Source organism: Theobroma cacao, chromosome 5, assembly GCF_000208745.1.
Source record: "Theobroma cacao cultivar B97-61/B2 chromosome 5, Criollo_cocoa_genome_V2, whole genome shotgun sequence".
NCBI classification, from domain to species: Eukaryota; Viridiplantae; Streptophyta; class Magnoliopsida; order Malvales; family Malvaceae; genus Theobroma; species Theobroma cacao.
The window spans coordinates 31,432,243-31,437,874 of NC_030854.1; the positions used below are offsets into that span (position 1 = coordinate 31,432,243).

General features: G+C 32.1%; 1 long non-coding RNA gene across 1 annotated transcript; it reads left to right on the forward strand.

Moving 5' to 3' along the window:
• On the forward strand, positions 2,415-3,990 carry LOC18599464. Its single transcript, XR_001927940.1, has 4 exons — positions 2,415-2,943; positions 3,382-3,462; positions 3,549-3,614; positions 3,711-3,990. It is a non-coding gene; the product is annotated as an uncharacterized LOC18599464 (long non-coding RNA).

The following is a 5,632-nucleotide window of genomic DNA, read 5'->3' on the forward strand; positions in this document are numbered from 1 at the left end:
AAAAAACCGTGGACCAGTTCTCGTTCTTTCGACGGACCTAAAATTAATTTAGAACTTCTTTGATTAGAATCGGGTTAATAGGGGACCAATCACACCTAGATAAAAAAAAAAAAGATTGGTGGCGACTCCCACACCACACATATTTAATTTTCGCCCTGTGTCTGGTGGACGGGTTCTCGGACTCGCACGTCACGACAGTAACACCAATTAATTTTTCTATGATGAACATTGATTTATGAATAATTTGATTTATTCATATGATAAACATTGTTTTGTGAATGTTTTGGTTTATTGACAAGTGTCGATTTATGAATGAAATGAAATTTATGAATGAAGGAAATCTTTGATCATCTTTAAAGAATGTTTTAAGAGCTACAAAATGATCCTTAAGAAGTGAAATAATCGACATCAGAACTAATTCTAAGGCTTTACTAATAGGTTATAGTAGTTAGCACACGACTCTATTAACAAGTTATAGTAGTTAGCATACGACCCGTTAATGAGCTACAGTAGTTAGTATAAGGCTTTACTAATGGGTTATAATAGTTAGTAATGATTATAAGAATGATTTATTGATACAGTCATGTCACGGGTTATAGTAGTGATCGTAGCTAAAGATAATGAACTTTATAATTTTGAAAGCTTGAATTTATGATTTGCTTGAATGATTTTTCAAGAATGAAATTTGATGATCAATAATGTATGAACTTATGAAATTATTTACTTTGAATATAATGAATTTGACCATTTTTAAAGCTTGATTTAATGAAATACTCTTGAATGATTAATATGATATATTCAACATAATGCTTGATCTAGTAGAGTATGTGTGGCTATAACTGTTGAGTTGAGGTCTACTCATTCCGTTACTTACAATTTTGCAAATGACTAAAGTTGAGAGTTTTAGAATTACAGGAGCTAAGAGAATAATTTGAGCAGTCTATTTTAGTGTCAAGACATAATTCGCTATCTTGAAACTTTACCACATATAATTGATATTTGAGTAAGGTTTTGTTTGCCATAACAGGTAGGAGCTGGGACTGTGAATCCATTGACATACTTAAGAGTACTTGGTCCAGAATCGTGGAATGTTGCGTAACTTATTGAAGCAAGTTTCGATAAGTTAAAATAATTTCTTATACATTTTAGTAGACTGAAAGTGTACATAGGATGAACAGGTGCTTGAAACAGCTGATCTTTTGACAGAAGTGACTGAAAGTGTAGACTATTATGTTCAAGGAAGAACAATTGCTGCAGGAAATTTGTTTGGAAGGTGAGACCAGTTACATGATCTGTATTTACATGAAATTAGTTTATTGCCATGGTTTGTTGTCAAATTTTCTAGAATAATGATGCTGTACATTTAGTTTTTTCTTTTGGTTGATATTGTGTTCTTACTTGATTTATTGTTTATAAGGGGTGCTAGTAGATGCTGTCTGCTTTTATCCTTTCCATACCACTCTTACATTAAGTAATTTTGCATGCCCACTACACATTTTATGGTCTAAATTAATTTTATGTTCAAATGTATAGTCTTGAGAGTTTTTAGTAACTTCAAGTGAATTGGCATGGTTGTCTAATTTGGCTAATTACTGAATATTACCATTCATTAGAGAGTTTTCTTGCTTGATAGGTTTGCGCTCTGTGCTGGAACATTGCAGTGTTTTCCCTTTCTATTTCCATTTAGCCATGTAATATATTAGATATTATGCTTCAAACACTACTTTTAACTTGTACTTGTCTCATTATGTTCGCTTATAGGCATCGAGTTATCCAGGTCTTCGAACGTGGTGCTTGAATTCTGGGTGGTTCTTTTATGACTCAAGAACTGAGTATTCCATTGCCAAACTCTGAATCCCGCCCTGGTTCTGAGAGTTCTACAGTGATATCTGTTTCTATTGCTGATCCTTTTGTATTGCTAAGAATAATGATGGAGGCATTCTACTACTTGTTGGAGGTATGTTTCATCATAGATGATTTTAAATGTGGGCTTAACTTGTCAATCTGTTTACTTGCCATGGCCTATACCCTTCATAACTTCTTGTCTTTACTATATTACAAAACTGTACAGCATCCTATTGCTTCCATTCTTGGATTTCTTGCTGATTTTATGCTTAACCTTGAGTTTCAGATCTCGCTACTTGCACTGTGTCTATAAACACTCCAACTGCATTTGAAAGCTCAAAGAAAATGGTACCTGCCTGTACATTGTATCATGATAAAGGTCCAGAGCCATGGCTCTGCAAAGCAAGTACCGATGCATGGCTTTCCACTGGCATCGGGGAGTCCATTGACGGTGCTGATGGCGGGCCATATGATCAAGGGGATATATATTGTGACATTTGTTATGAGAGTGGTGCTCTTGAAATATTAGATGTGCCAAATTTCAATTGTGTTTTCTCTGTGGAAAAGTTTGCACCTGGAAGAACACACCTTGTCGATGCCTATACACTGGAATCTTCTAAGGATTCTGAGAAAGTGATTAATAAAGATTCTGAGAAAGTGATTAATAAAAGTTCTGAAGAATTGACTGGCCAAGGCAGGAAAGAAAATGTTCAGAACCTGAAGGTTGTTGAGTTGGCCATGCAGAGATGGTCTGTATATCACAGTCGTCCATTTCTTTTTGGAATCTTGACGGATGGAACAATTCTTTGTTATCATGCCTACCTATTTGAAGGTTCAGAAAATGGTTCTAAAGTTGAGGATTCTGTTTTTGGCACAAAATTTTGTCGGCTTAAGCAATATTAATGCTTCTAGGCTTAGGAATTTGAGATTTATTCGTGTCCCGTGGATGCATACATGAGGGAGGAGATGTCAAATTGAACCTTATCCCAAAGGATTACAATTTTTAAGAATAGTAGTGGTTCTCAAGGGTTCTTCCTCTCTGAGTCAAGACCAGGTTGGTTTATTGTATTCAGAGAACGGCTTCGAGTTCATCCACAGGTCAGAAATGTAGTTTTTCATACAGTGAGATATAAATAATTTAATGGTCTAAAGGTAGATTCATTTTTTTCATAAAATTTTGCATAATTTTGAAATGTGATTCTTCAAATAGACTCAAATGGACTTTGGATTAAATACTTGGTAAAATTAGATCGAGTGACTTTTGGTCTGTCTGAGAATTGATGATTTTTTTTTGCTATCTTGTCTTGATCTTCTTTCACAAATTCATTTTTTCATTAATAAAATAATAATTTAAATGCCATTTAATATTTTGCCTAGTTTAGAAAGATGTTTGCTAGATTTTTTATCTAGGACCCTGTGTATGGAATCAATATTAAAACACTGCCTACTTGTTGACAAAGTCACATCCTTAATTGTTGCTTAATATTATGTGAGCAAGTGTGCTTCTCTCATTTACTCTGTTTTCTTTTTTTGCAGCTATGTGATGGATCTATTGTTGCTTCCACTGTTCTTCATAATGCCAGCTGTAATCATGGGTTCATAAATGTTACATTGCAGGTTAGGTACTTTCATATTTTGAAGCAACGGGCTTTTGCATACTGGCTAAAAGCGCTAACAACTTGTTGCATTTCTTATTTTTCTAGGGCATTCTAAAGATTTGCCGAATGCCACCTGCATCAAACGATGACAATTATTGGCCAGTGCAAAAAGTGATCCCTAACGCACCTTACAAGAATAAGAAATTCACTTTTTTTCATAAATTATTTCTGTCATTGTACTTACTAGAAACTTTATCTCTTGGTTAGATTCCACTGAGGGGCACTCCACATCAAGTGACTTACTTTGCTGAGAGGAATCTTTACCCAATTATAGTTTCAGTTCCTGTAAATATATGCTCTCTTCCTCTTCTTTTTTTCTTTTTGGTACGATACCACTATCTACAGTGCTTGTTATTTAAACCTTTGCAAGCTAATATAGCCTACATATGAATAGAACTGGCATGCTGATTGTGTCTTTTCTGGCCTCCAGTGATTTGAAAATGAACTTCCATTGTTGACAACTATTCATTCTATCGAACTCTGTGCTTTTGGATTTCTGCAACCATGAATGCATGCTATTAGCACCAGGCTGTTGATTTCATAATTCCTACTCACAATAATTGGTTAGATTTATTAAACTTTTTAGCAGGTATCATGACTAAAGAATGAATAGGTCATGGTTTCTCATTTTCTTCTTAAAGTTATAGCTGCCAGTGATTGGGCATTTTATCAGAGGCTATACATGTATCAAAAGTGTTTTTCCTTCATCCTTTTCCCTTTTCTAACTCTAAAAAAGAAAATCTAATTCTACTACGTGTTGTTGTAAAAAAGAACAAGCAAAAATAAAATATCGTTGCCTATTAATACTTTTGTCGTAACTATTTGTCCAGCTTGATACCTGTGACAATAATTTATTGATTAAATTAATATTTTATTACCTTTGAAAACAAAATGTCTTATCTACGAAACTTTTGACTTATCCATGTATTGATATGATATTAAATTTATCTGGTTAATATTGATACATCAAATAGAACAAGTAATTAAAACAAAAATTATATATTGAGAAAAAGATTGCAACAGATGAAGTAATTTGTTATAGATTGGCAGCTTAAACTTTCAATTCTCGTGCAGTATATATTTAGCGATAGGCATCAAGCTAGATAACAGAGTAAATGAATGAAGCATGGTGAATCTGAATCACCACATCTTTCTTATCCAATCTCATATTCTCTTGAGCAATGGAAACTTGTTTCATTATTCTCCTCATCACCTTCATCATATATATGGTCCACTAAGTTGTCTTGTTTTTTCATTTTTTTAAAAAAGAAAATTATTAGTTTTTATTGTACTCGAATACTTGTTGTTTATTTAATTATTTTTAAATAATAATTATAAAAAATGAAAATATTTTAATAAGTAAAGTTAATTTGTCTATAATTAAAAAAACAATTATAAGGTACAGAGGATTATATATAAAAAAACAATTCATGTTTCAAATTATATATAATTGACATTTTTTAATATTAATTGATAAGTTATTCCATACTATTTAAATTAAGAAAAATATTTTTTAATAAAACTCATTCAATTGATGCAATCACAATTCTTATTTATAAATTAGATAAATATTATATCTATTTATAATAAAAATTGAATTTCAATCCTTGTGTGATATTACATACAACTGTAAATATTATTTATATTATTATTAAAAATTAATTTTTTTCTCAATCAAAATCAATTTATTCATGATCAGAGCCTGGTAATAAAACCAAGAAACTATAACTGGCTCTGGACCTACATCCCCAATCAAACAATTATCAATATCATTAAAAATTATTTAAAATGGCAATGACATTTTAAATATATATATATGTAAAACCCGACCCTATAAATACATGTCATGACATACATGCATTGAGTAACATGTTATTACGCTAGGAAAGTCCTTAATAATAGACGAAACTCGGTATTGTCCCTAACGGTACACTTAAATTTATTTAACCTCGAACCAGTTCAAATAAGAATTGTAGGATGAAATTTTAATATTTTACAGTCCAGGATTGACTAAAAATGATTGTTCGGATTTCGAGGGTTCATTCGGGGTAAAATTAGAAATTTTGAAATTCAAGGGCAAAATCGTCATTTTACCACCCAAGATAATAATTTGATAATGGAGATCGGAA